General features: G+C 51.1%; 1 pseudogene; it reads left to right on the forward strand.

Moving 5' to 3' along the window:
• The first annotated feature begins 240 nt into the window (after nt 1-240).
• LOC116562620 lies at nt 241-715 on the forward strand (annotated as a pseudogene).
• The last annotated feature ends 11319 nt before the right edge of the window (nt 716-12034 follow it).

A 12034-nucleotide genomic window follows, 5' to 3' on the forward strand; every position in this document is an offset into this window, starting at 1 on the left:
TCTCCTAGTCAGGGAAAATCCTTGAACCACCCACTTCTGAGAAACGGTGAAAGAGAGAAGGAAGGAGTAAGAAACAAAAGAAAGAAAGGGGCCAGTCACAGTGGCTCACCCCCATAATCTCAGCACTTTGGGAGGCCAATGTGGGAGGATCGCTTGAGTTTAGGACTTCAAGACCAGCAAGTGGGGGATCCCCACCAACACTAGGGCCTGCCTATCTGGATTAAGAGCCACGATTCTGCCCTTTCCCCTGCCTGGTAGGGAGGAGGCTGCATGATGCCTGGAGTTACTGTGACAGATGTGAACCAGCAGAAGTTCCTCAGAGCTCTGGCAGCCTTTCTCGAAAAGTCCGGGAAGCTGAAAGTCCCTGAATGGGTGGACACCGTCAAAGAGCTTACTCCCTACGATGAAAACTGGTTCTACACGCAAGCTGCTTCCACAGCGCGGCACCTGTACCTCTGGGGTGGCACTGGCGTTGGCTCCATGACCAAGATCTACGGGGGACGTCAGAGAAACGGTGTCATGCCCAGCCCCTTCAGCCGAGGCTCCAAGAGTGTGGCCCGCCTGGTCCTCCAAGCCCTGGAGGGGCTGAAAATGGCAGAAAAGGACCAAGATGGCGGCTGCAAACTGACACCTCAGGGACAGAGATCTGGACAGAATCGCCGGACAGGTGGCAGCTACCAACAAGAAGCATTTAGAACAAACCATGCTGGATTAATAAATTGCCTCATTCAGAAAAAAAAAAAAGCCACAATTCCAGCCGGGCACAATGGCTCACATCTGTAATCCTAGCACTTTGAGAAGTCAAGGTAGGCAGATCACAAGGTCAGGAATTCGAGACCAGCCTGACCAACATGGTGAAACCCTGTCTCTACTAAAAATATAAAAATTAGCTGAGCATGGTGGTGCACCTGTAATCCCAGCTACTGGGGAGGCTGAGGCAGGAGAATCACTTGAACCTGGGAGGTGGAAGTTGTGGTGAACGGAGATCACACCATTGCACTCCAGCCTCAGAGAGAGAACAGGAGACTCCATCTCAAAAAAAAAAAAAAAAAAGAAAAAGCCACTCTTCCAAAATGACTTGCCACTCCCTATGTGATAGATAACAATGTTTTGTGATTCTAAACATGTCAAAATAGAGTCACTTATGACAAGTGACTCAGCCTACAGTGAAGCTGCTGACCCCTCAAAGTGTACAGTGGACAGAGGTGATGTGATAACACCTGCTGTGGTCAGACACCCCCAAGACCTAACAAGAAAGAGAAGCCAAAAGGCAGCTGAGATAATGGCCATGGAGACGCCTGCAGAGGGCTATGAACACCTCGATAAACTGACCATCACTGGGCGCCATGGCTCATGCCTATAACCCTAACATTTTGGAAGGATGAAGTAAGGAGATTGCTTGAACCCAGCAGTTCAAGATCAGCCTGGCAACATTGGGAGATCTCGTCTCTACTAAAAATTTTAAAAGTTGGCCGGGTGCAGTGGCTCATGCTTGTAATCCCAACACTTTGGGAGGCCGAGGCGGACAGATCACAAGGTTAGGAGTTTGAGACCATCCTGGCCAACATGGTGAAACCCTGTCTCTAAAAAAAAAAAAAAAAAAAAATTGGCCAGGCATGGTGGCGCGTGCCTGTAGTCCCAGCTACTTGGAGACTCAGGCAGGGAATCGCTTGAACCTGGGAGGCGGAGGTTGCAATAAGCCAAGATTGTGCTATTGCACTCCAGCGTGGGCGACAGAGCGAGATTCTGTCTCAAAATAAAAAAGTCAGCCGGGCATAGTGGTGTACGCTTGTAGTCCCAGCTACTCCTAAGGCTGAGGTGGGAGGATCGCACGAGCCAGGGAGGTTGAGGCTACAGTGAGCTATGATGGCAGTGCTGCACTCCAGCCTGGGTGACAGAGAGAGACTCTGTCTCAAAAAAAAAAAAAAAAAAAAAGAAAGAAAGAAAGAAAGAAAAAAAGAAAAAGAAACTGGTCATGGCAGAGATGCCTGTAGGAGCTTTACTGGTGAGAACTCTGAGGCCTCTTTTTCATCAGGCGGCCTACCAGAAGCTCTGCTGGGAGAAGAGCTCGGCCCCCACCCCTTCCACCCCCAACGCTTCTTGGCATTCCGAGGAAAACAGCATGGTCATCCAGGAGGTACTGCAGCTACTCCCTGTGGCTTGTTCCTCCTCTCTCACTACTGCTTACCTGTTGGTGTGAAAGCCTCTCAATAAATCATGAGTTTGTAAACATTTAATTGGCCATTGAGTCATCCCTTCCACCACCACCTCCCAATCAGAGTTAGCACAACTAGGCTGATTCGCACCCGACACAAGAAAGACTATGTGATTGCTGGGCATGGTGGCTCAGGTTTGTGAGTGAGATCCTGCCACTGTAAAAAACCAAAACTTAGCCAGGCATGTGGCGTGCACCTGTAGTCCCAGCTACTCAGGAGGCCAAGGTGAGAGGATCATTCGAGCCCAGGAGATCTAGGGTGCAGTGAGCTGTGATGGTGCCACTGCACTCCAACCTAGGTAGCAGAGTGTGACCCTGTGTCCAGATAAATAAATAAATAAATAAATACTACGTGATCCTGGGCAAGCAGCTCTCTCTCTCTAAGCCTCAATGAGATTATTTGTAAGATGGAATCGTTGCAGTACCTAGAAGATCAGTGTGGCATTTAAATGTGGCAGCAGGCCAGGCCCTGTGGCTCACCTTGCATGGTGGCACGTGCCTGTAATCCCGGCTACTCAGGAGGCTGAGGCAGGAGAATCACTCAAACCCGGGAAGCAGAGGTTGCAGTGAACCAAGACTGAGCTACTGCACTCCAGCCTGGGCGACAGAGAAAGACTCCATCTCAAAAAATATATAAAAATAAAAAATAAGTAAATAATTATAATAATAATAAAATAAGATAAAATTAAAAAATAAAAAGAAGAAAGCCTTGCCTGCCACTTTCAGTCAACAGAACAGAAGAAAGACATATATTTTCAGAATCAGGAAGCCCAACAAATTCCAAATTCCTGTAATTCCAGCACTTTGAGAAGCCGAAGCAGGCAGATCACCTGAAGCCAGGAGTTCGAGACAGCCTGGCCAACATGGCAAAACCCGTCTCTATTAGAAATATAAAATTAGCTAGATATGGTGGATGCCTGTGATCCCAGCTTCTCAGGAGGCTGAGGCAGGAAAATCACCTGAACCCAGGAGGCAGAGGTTGCAGTGAGCAGAGATCATGCCACTGTACTCCAGCCTGGGTGACAGAGCGAGACTCTGTCTCAAAAAATAATAATAATAAAATAAATAAATGTGACAGTGCATGCACCAGCAAATGCTTTGCATTATGCCCAGCATATAGTAAGTGCTCAGTAAATTAAAAAATAAAACGATGTTAGCATCCCTCGAAGTTACTTCTCCCCTGGCAGCCCTTACTGCTCACTCCCGTCACCAACCACCCTCTTCAGATTACCAAAGCAGCCTGGTGTCAGAGAAGAGGCGAAAACCCGGCATCTGAAGACTAAAATTGCATCCCAGCTCCACCAGCTGCCAGCTATGTGTCCTTGGCCATTCAGCCTCTCTGTTCTTCAGTTTCCTATGTGAAGAATTGGGATCAGCATAGTAGCTTCCTTTTAGGCTTGTGAGGATTAAACAATAGCACAGAAGGTGCACAATACATGTTCAAGTTATTATTACTGTTACTGTTAGCACTACAACTGCTATGGCCACAGTGTCTTCCACACCCGCCCTGGAACCAATTCCTACAGATTCAACCTCCTAAAAGCCTCTCAAAGCCGTCTTCAGCCTCCATTTCCCAGGCCTGGACTTCCATCATTTCATGCCTTTATTAGGGGCTCCTTAAAACAGATTGTCAGGTTGGATGTGGTGGCCTGAGCCTGTCATCCCAGCTACTCAGGAGGCTGAGACAGGAGAGGCTTGAACCTGGGAGGCAGAGGTTGCAGTGAGCAGAGATCACACCATTGCACTCCAGCTTGGACAATGGTGTGAGACTGTCTCAAAAACAACGACAACAGCAGATCTCCGGTCCTCACCCCAGAGTTACTGATTCAGTGGCTCTGCAGCAGCCTGAGAATGTGCATTGTTAGCAAGTTCCCAGGCGATGATTGTTACATGTAAATTTTCAGAGCTGCAAAAGAAGTAGCTCTCGAATATAAATTTCCTCAACAAGGTGATTTACTTCTATAGAAGGATGCAGCTGGAACAATGGCAAGCACACACCTGGACAAGGAAGGGGGAAGGGTTCTGATTCCTGATGGAGGTCGCCTCTACTGCTGTGTCGGTCCCCTATCGGCTAGGCTTAGACTGCACAGTCTAGGCTAATTCTGATTGGCTATTTTAGATAGAGGAGGGGTACAAGCCTGAGTGGCGGGGTGGGTAGTTTGGCAGGAAGGATGGTTACAGGACAGGTCAGAGAAGGTAAGCAGGGGTGACTCAGGTCAAAGCAGGTAAACAGGATGAGTTAGGACGGAGCAGGGGACCAGGGGAACAGATGTGATTAGAACTGGTGGAAATGGTTCTTTACGGAAACTACAAGGAAGTCAAACTTTAAAACGGGGGACAATGAACTGAACATACTGACATCCTGATTCCTTGAAGAGAAATGCAGAACTCATTGTACCCAACATGACCACGCTGCCAGTCCAAGAGTCACAGCTTGGCAACCTCTGCTTCTGAGCTCTTCCTGGTTTCCCTCATGCAGAGAGGTCTTTTTTCATCTAACCCTTCTCCAGGCTGGTGGTCTCAGGGCTGGGGGGATTCTATGGGTAGAGATCAGTCAAGGACAGTCAGAGGCTGGGATTGTGAAAAGCAGCTGGCCTCTGGCTCCAGGGTTTGTTCTTCACCCTGGAATCTGCTGTTTTGCACCAGCCAAAGTCAAGGTGCTCCTAGGTCCTGAAAATCCTGCCCCCGGTTACACACACACACACACATACCCCACACACACCCCTCCCTAATGGTTCACTCCAAAAGTCCCGTGCACACACATGACACTGCCATGGTCCCCTCCGAGCACCTGCACTCTGCCTCACGCAGGCTAGAGCTCACCCACCCTGAGGATTCATCCCTGACAGCCCTGTATCCCTTTCCTCACAGATGCTTTACTCACCCTCTTCCCTGCTCTGAAATTCCCTCAAAAGCATTCACTAGTAATTTTTCTAGATCACAGTAATTACCTCATTACTTTGATATTAATAGACTTCACTCAGCAGCAAGGAGCCTGTTGAAAGGTGCCCAGGCCCCGTGTGTGGGGAGGGTTCCTGGAGGCAGCCCTGCATGAGTGCTGGCCCGGCTGCAGCCCTGCGGCTGGTCCTGGCCTGCCTGCCTCCCCAGCCAGAGCCAGCCTGGGCTCTCAGGCGTTCTTCCCAAGTCAGGGAAAATCCTCGAACCACCCACTTCTGAGAAATGGTGAAAGAGAGGGAAGGAAGGAAGGAAGGAAGGAAGGAAGGAAGGAAGGAAGGAAGGAGGGAAGGAAGGAAGCAGGAATCGAGGATGATGAGGTTCAGGATGCATGCGCTGAGTCCTTACTTTGTACCAGCTGCCTTCGCTGCATTATCCTTCCTCATCCTCACGACTGTTCTCTATGATGAGGCCTCAGGGGCCGCATTTCAGCTGGGGAAACCGAGAGCTTAGGTGATCTGCCCAAGGACTCACTCTCAGTAGCAGATCTGGATTAACGCAGGTAGGCCTGACTCCCAAGCCTAACCTCCTGACCATGAGGCTTTTCTGCAAACGCCCTCCCCTCTAGGCCTCAGTTTCCCCATTCGTCGAAGTCACAGAGACTGCTGATGAGGGCTCACTGAGAGCCAGGCACCAGCTTGCCACCTGGCCCATTGCGCGTAATCCTATTATTGCATTTGAATCTGTGACCTGTTCTAACCACAGGGCCACGCTTGCCTTTTCAAGTTGACGGTAAGTGAGTTTCCAAGTCCAAGGATCTCTGGGAACACTGCAGACTTCCTCCACAAACAAGATGGGGAAGAGAAGGTCTCGGCAGAAAGGCACCCCGGGGCAGGACAGGCCAGGGCTGAGAGCGAATGGGCAGCCAGAAACCAGACAAGCTGGTCAGGGTCAGGGTGGGGTACAGAATACAGGATCCTTTGTCAGGGCAGAAGCTGCAAGCCGCCCTGTCCCCACCATCTGGCTCCAGCTCCAGCCTACACATGATGGGGAGAATGTGGGTCGGGGGGTGTTGCTGAGGGCTGCCCACCTTCTCTGCCTCCTAGGATAAGCCAGCCCGAGACCTCCCAGGGCCATCTGGCTAACACATCCCCAGGCCCTAACCACCCCTGGGACTCCTCTCAACAGGCTGAAATTGGCTGGGAGTGTGGCCAGCCCCAGTAGCTGGGGTTACAGGCATGAGCCACCACACCTGGCTAATTTTGTATTTTTAGTAGAGATGGGATTTCACCATGTTGGTCAGGCTGGTCTCAAACTCCTGACCTCAGGTGATCTGCCCGCCTTAGCCTCCCAAAGTGCTAGGATTACAGGCGTGAGCCACGGTGCCTGGCCAGAATTACCTTTTTTGTTGTTGTTGTTAAGAGATAAGATCTCACTCTGTCACCCAGGCTGGAATGCAGTGACACAATTATAGTTCACTGCAGCCTTCATGCTCCCGGGTTCAAGTGAGCCTTCTGCCTCAGCCTTCTGAGTGGCTGAGATTGCAGGAGTGAGCCACCACACCAGCAATTTGAGGAATTATCTTAAAGTAGAGGGCATGGCCTACTTTGTCCCTTCCTCCACCCTGCTTTTTGGAGTGCAGATACAGTGGCTGGCATGCAAACAACACATGACATGTTTCCACATGACTGGAAACAGCCCGTTGACGATGATGCAGCCAAAAGTCAGAAGGCTTCATGATGACTGTGGAGCTGCCATATCATCTTGGATGCCAACACTTACTTGAGGGAAAGAGCGATGCACTTCTATTTTATTTAAAACACCGTTATTTGGTGTCTTCTATACTCGTAGCAGAACTTATTTGGTTTTTTTTCTCAACCAAAAAATTTGCGTTCCGCAAATTCTCTAATCTCCCTATGCCTTGGTTCTCCTGTCTGGAATGAGAATAATTGTCTGGGTACCGTGGCTCATGACTATAATCCCAGCACTTTGGGAGGCCGAGGTGGGTGGATCACTTGACCAGAACTCTCAGGAGTTTGAGACCAACCTGGGCAACATGATGAAGCCCCATCTCTACAAAAAAATACAAAAATTAGCTGCGTCTGGTAGTACTCACCTGTAGTCCCAGCTACTTGAGAGGCTGAGGCAGGAGGATTGTTTGAATCTGGGAAGTCGAGGTTGCAGTGAGCAGAGATTGTGCCGCTGCACTCCAGCAAGGGTGACAGGGTGAGACCCTGTCTCAAAAAAAAAAAAAAAGAGAGAGAATAATTAGTATTAGATGAATGTATAGCAGTGTGACCTATTGAGAAATTATCTTTTTTTTTTTTTTTTTTTTTGAGGCAGAGTCTTGCTGTGTCATCCAGGCTGGAGTGCAGTGGTGTGATCTCAGCTCACTGCAACCTCCATCTTCTGGGTTCAATCGATTCTCATGCCTCAGCCTTCTGAGTGGCATGCACCCACTACCACACCCGGATAATTTTTGTATTTTTAGTAGAGACAGGGTTTTGCCATGTTGGCCAGGCTGATCTTGAACTCCTGGCCTCAAGAGATTCACCCACCTCTGGGAACATAGGGAGACTATGTCTCTACAGAATAACCTAAAAAATTAGCCAGGCATAGTGGCAAGCACCTGTATCCCCAGCTTCTCAGGAGGCTGACGCAGGAGGACTGCTTAAGCCTAGAAGTTTGCGGCTGCATGCAGTGAGCCAAGATTGCACCGGGACACCCCAGCCTGGGCGACAGAGCAAGACAATGTCTCAAAAAAAATAAAAGTCTTGTTGCTTGTATCTGGGATTGCTTGGAGCAATTAACATCTGCCCCACATGTCAAGTGCCTACACAAAGTAGGCCCTCAATAAGATGGGCTGTAGTATTCTAACATTAACTAGCTGTGGCAGGGTGTTTCCTTTCCTATCCCAGTGTGGGGGTGAAGGCATAGTATAGTGCCCGGGTGCAGTGGCTCACCTCTGTAATCCCAGCACTTTGGGAGGCTGAGATAGGTAGATTACTTGAGGTTGGGAGTTCAAGACCAACCTTGCCAACATGATGAAACCCTGTCTACCAAAAATACAAAAATTAGCCGGGTGTGGTGGTGCATGCCTGTAATTCCAGCTACTTGGGAGGCTGAGGCACGAGGATTGCTTGAACCCGGGAGGCGGAGGTTGCAATGAGCTGAGATCGTGCCACTGCACTCCAGCCTTTGCGACAGAGTGAGACTCCATCTCAAAAACAAACAAACCAAAAACAAAAAATGTACAGGGGAGTGATATGGGGAAGAGAAAGCCTGATGAGTGTCCTGACGTTGGGGCCCTTGGTCCCCACAGTAAGGGCCTGCCTCTTGGGAGACTCGTAGAGTACCCAGTGGTACAGAGAGGCTTCTGACAGCATGGAGAATAACTGCCTTGGTCTGGGCACCATGTAGTGTGTCCCCACCGCAGGCTGGGCTCGCCTCCCTCCCAGGTGTCAGGGAGGAGATGTCTGCTGGAAGCAACTTTCCACCTCCCTCAGCCTCCCTAAGGGGCGCAGAGAGAGTGGGGTGTGGACTTGGCTGGTGAATGGGAGCCCTCACCCCATTTCTCACTTTGCCTGAGGAAACTCCAGTGTCACCTCGGTCCCACTCCTGCTTGCCTGAGTCCCTAAGTCCCTGGCCTTGCCGAGGGCCTTCCCCTGTGGAGGTCTTTCCCGTCTTGGCATTGCGCAAGGCCTGCAGCTGCCTCCCTGACCAGCTTCTGGGCTGGACAGTAGAGCTGAGGCTTTGGGAAAGAGGAAGCAGCCCCCGAGACGGGATCCTTCTCTCTGGAGCCGGCAGAGCCCTGGGGAGCCCGCTGCACCCGGAGCTCCTGGCTGTCCTTCCTGTTCTCCTCTCGCAGGTCCAGCACCCCCGCAGCCACTTCCTCCTGTGGAGCAGGTACTCCCCGTCCCTAGTCCCTCAGCCCGGAGGGTGAGTGGAGCTTTAGGAGCGGGGCTGGGCTGAAGCTGGCTGAGGGGTGTGGGCAGGGGTGGAGGGAGTGCATCTAGGTATGAGTGCTGGACCCCAAACCAATCCAAGTGCAAGGCACTAATCAAAGCTGGACTTGACCCTTCCACCACCCCACATCCTTCCAGCCTGTATCCCAATCCCAGTCCTGAGCACCGTCCTGCTCTGACCCTGCCTCAGCCCCAGCTCCAGCCCCTCTTCCAGCCTTACCTCACCCTCACCTCACTTGCTCCCCAACCCCAACCATTTACTCACCTCATCCAATCCCAACCATCCAAACTGCAGCTCCGACTCCATTATCTTTATCTCAACCCAGCCTCCACCGTATCTTAACCATCACCTGCACCGACTCCTGACTTTACCCTTACCCTCGCCTGTCACTCAACCTCAATGTCCACCCCAATCCCAGCCTTAATTTGCTTCCAGAATTCCAACTTGACCATCACCCTGACCCCAGCCCCAGCCCAGCCCAGCAATATCTCTCCTTTCTCTAGCCCCAGCCCCATTCCACTTCATCCATTGCCACTTGGTCCGTTTACAGGAGGGCTTCCGGTGCTACCCAGCACAGTTCCGGGAGTGGCCACTCCAGCCAGGAGCTTTTAGAGCCAGATTAGGGAATGAAGTGTGAAATTTCTACCGCCCATGGCAAAGCCAATAGACATTAGTAATGGATTCCATGGCTCTGAGAATTAAAAATTTGGCCTATGATTGGGGATTTCCACTATTTTGACTGTAATCTGCTCCAGGAATTGCCTGTCTATAGCCTGACTCCCTATCTGTAGGCCAGTGCTCACCAGCTGGCCATGCTACCTTGTGTCCTTCCTTCTCCAGCCCAATGGGGAAGTTGGGGAGAAGCCTTGGTGTCAGGAAACAGAAACTGAATCCTGTGCCTGGGCCTTTCTGTCTACAGAGAAACTGCCTCTGCCTGTTCTTCCCCAGTTGAACTTGGCCTCTGGGATCAGAGGTGGGCTTGGGGTCCCAGCCCACCCTCCAAGCCCTCCTGAGGCACTTGGTCTCAAATAGGCAGCAAATGTGAGTGCCCACCGTATACCAGGCCAGCCCAAGTCACTCTGATGCAACACATACCAATTCTAGGAGTGGGGATTTAAAATCCTGTCTTCAGAGCACCCAGGACTTGGAGACCCGAGGATGAACCTCAGGAAATTCCTCTCTGAGGGACAATAATGTCCAAAAGAGTCACTGCCCAACGGAGGGATGGTTCAGGGCTGCAGAGCTGCTCCATATTCCTGGTACGCTGCTCCCTTCCCTGGGACCTGCAATCTCTCTACCACCAGGGGGCGCTGGGAGCACCCTAGGCCACAGCTCCAACCCAAGCTCAGGGGGCACTGTCCCTTCAACACCAGGCTTTCTTTGTCTTTTCTTTCTTTCTTTTTTTTGGGGGTGCAGTGGTGCACCTTCAGCCATTGCAACCTCCGCCTCCCAAGCGATTCTCCTGCCTCAGTCTCATGAGTAGCTGAGATTACAGGGGTGCGCCACCATGCCTGGCTAATTTTTGTATTTTTAGTAGAGGTGGGGGTTTCACCATGTTGGTCAGGCTGGTCTCGAACTCCTGACCTCAGTGATCTGCCCACTTCGGCCTCCCAAAATGCCAGAATTACAGGAGTGAGCCACTGCGCCCAGCCTAACACCAGGCTTTCAAACAGGGACAGGTCTTCTTTCTGGAGCTGTCCCTGCTCTTTCTCTTAGAACAGTTATCTGGGCGGACACTGGTTTTTGTGGTAGAACAGGCTGAGCCAATAGGGGGGACTCTGGTGGGGCTGACCCCTTAGGGGTTAGGGCTGGGCTAAACATAGGTGGCCTCTGCATGATGTGATTGGAGTGGTCCTGGAAAGGGTCCTCCCCTGCACCCTGTTCTGGGATCAGTGTATCCAGAACCCCACCATTCTTCCATCGGGTTCACGATTGCCCTTTTCGGGACCCCAGATGGAAAGAACAGGGGATCTGGGACAAGATAGCTGCCCTGGCCATAGCGGAGCTGACCCTGACATCCCCTGTGGCCAGGGACACATCTGACCCCCAGTGTGCCCAACAGGCTGCTTTTCTTCATGGTGGGGTGTCTGGATCCCAGGGCCCTACCTACACCATTTTCCAGTGGCCAAGAACCTGGTGTGGAGGTTGTGGGTGCGTATTCCTGGAAGAGGAGGAAGCCTAAGACTTCCCAGAGAACTGGAGGCAAGCTCTTGGGCATCCACAAATGGCCAGACTGGTCCACTCCAGCAGCCCTGCAAGAGGGCTAGGTCCCCTGGGGAGCAGTGTCCTTCCTGTCCCCATCTGGCCCTGTGCTGTGCTCCCTGCCGGGGTGCCCCTTCTGCTTTCTGCACCAGGCTAAGTTTCACCTGGTCAGCCTGGCCGGCCCTGGGCCTCGGCTCAGCCCCTTTCCAGGTGTGGTCCCCGGTAGTCATCGGAATCTGCTGAGCTCAGCCCCTGAGGCAGATGGGCTGGGGGCTGGGAGGTCATGAGTTTCCTGTCCCCACTTCCAGCCTCCTGTTCACTTGGCCAAGTCAGCATGTAGGACCGGGAGGACTGCAAAGTTGGTGACATGGATGTGTATGTGGTGAAATATATATAATATAAAATTTACTGTTTTAACTTCTTTACGTGTGCAACCCATGGCATTAAGTACATTTGCAATATTGTGTAACCATCACCACTGTCTATTTCCAGAACTTTTTCATGATCTGAAACAGAGACTCAGCAACCATTAAACATTAACTTCCCCTGCCCCCAGCCCCTGGTTATCTCTATTCTACTTTCTGTCTCTGTGGATGTGCCTAGTTTAGATATTTCATGTAATTGGAATCCTATGATATTTGCCCTTTTGTGTCTGGCTGATTTCACTGAGCATCATGTTTTCAAGGTTCACGCGTGTTAGAATCCATTCCTTCCATGGTCGATTGTGTGTACATACCACATTTTGTTTATCCACGT

The sequence above is a fragment of the Sapajus apella genome, unplaced genomic scaffold, assembly GCF_009761245.1.
Source record: "Sapajus apella isolate SASKATOON/1434 unplaced genomic scaffold, GSC_monkey_1.0 scaffold33, whole genome shotgun sequence".
Classification (NCBI taxonomy): domain Eukaryota; kingdom Metazoa; phylum Chordata; class Mammalia; order Primates; family Cebidae; genus Sapajus; species Sapajus apella.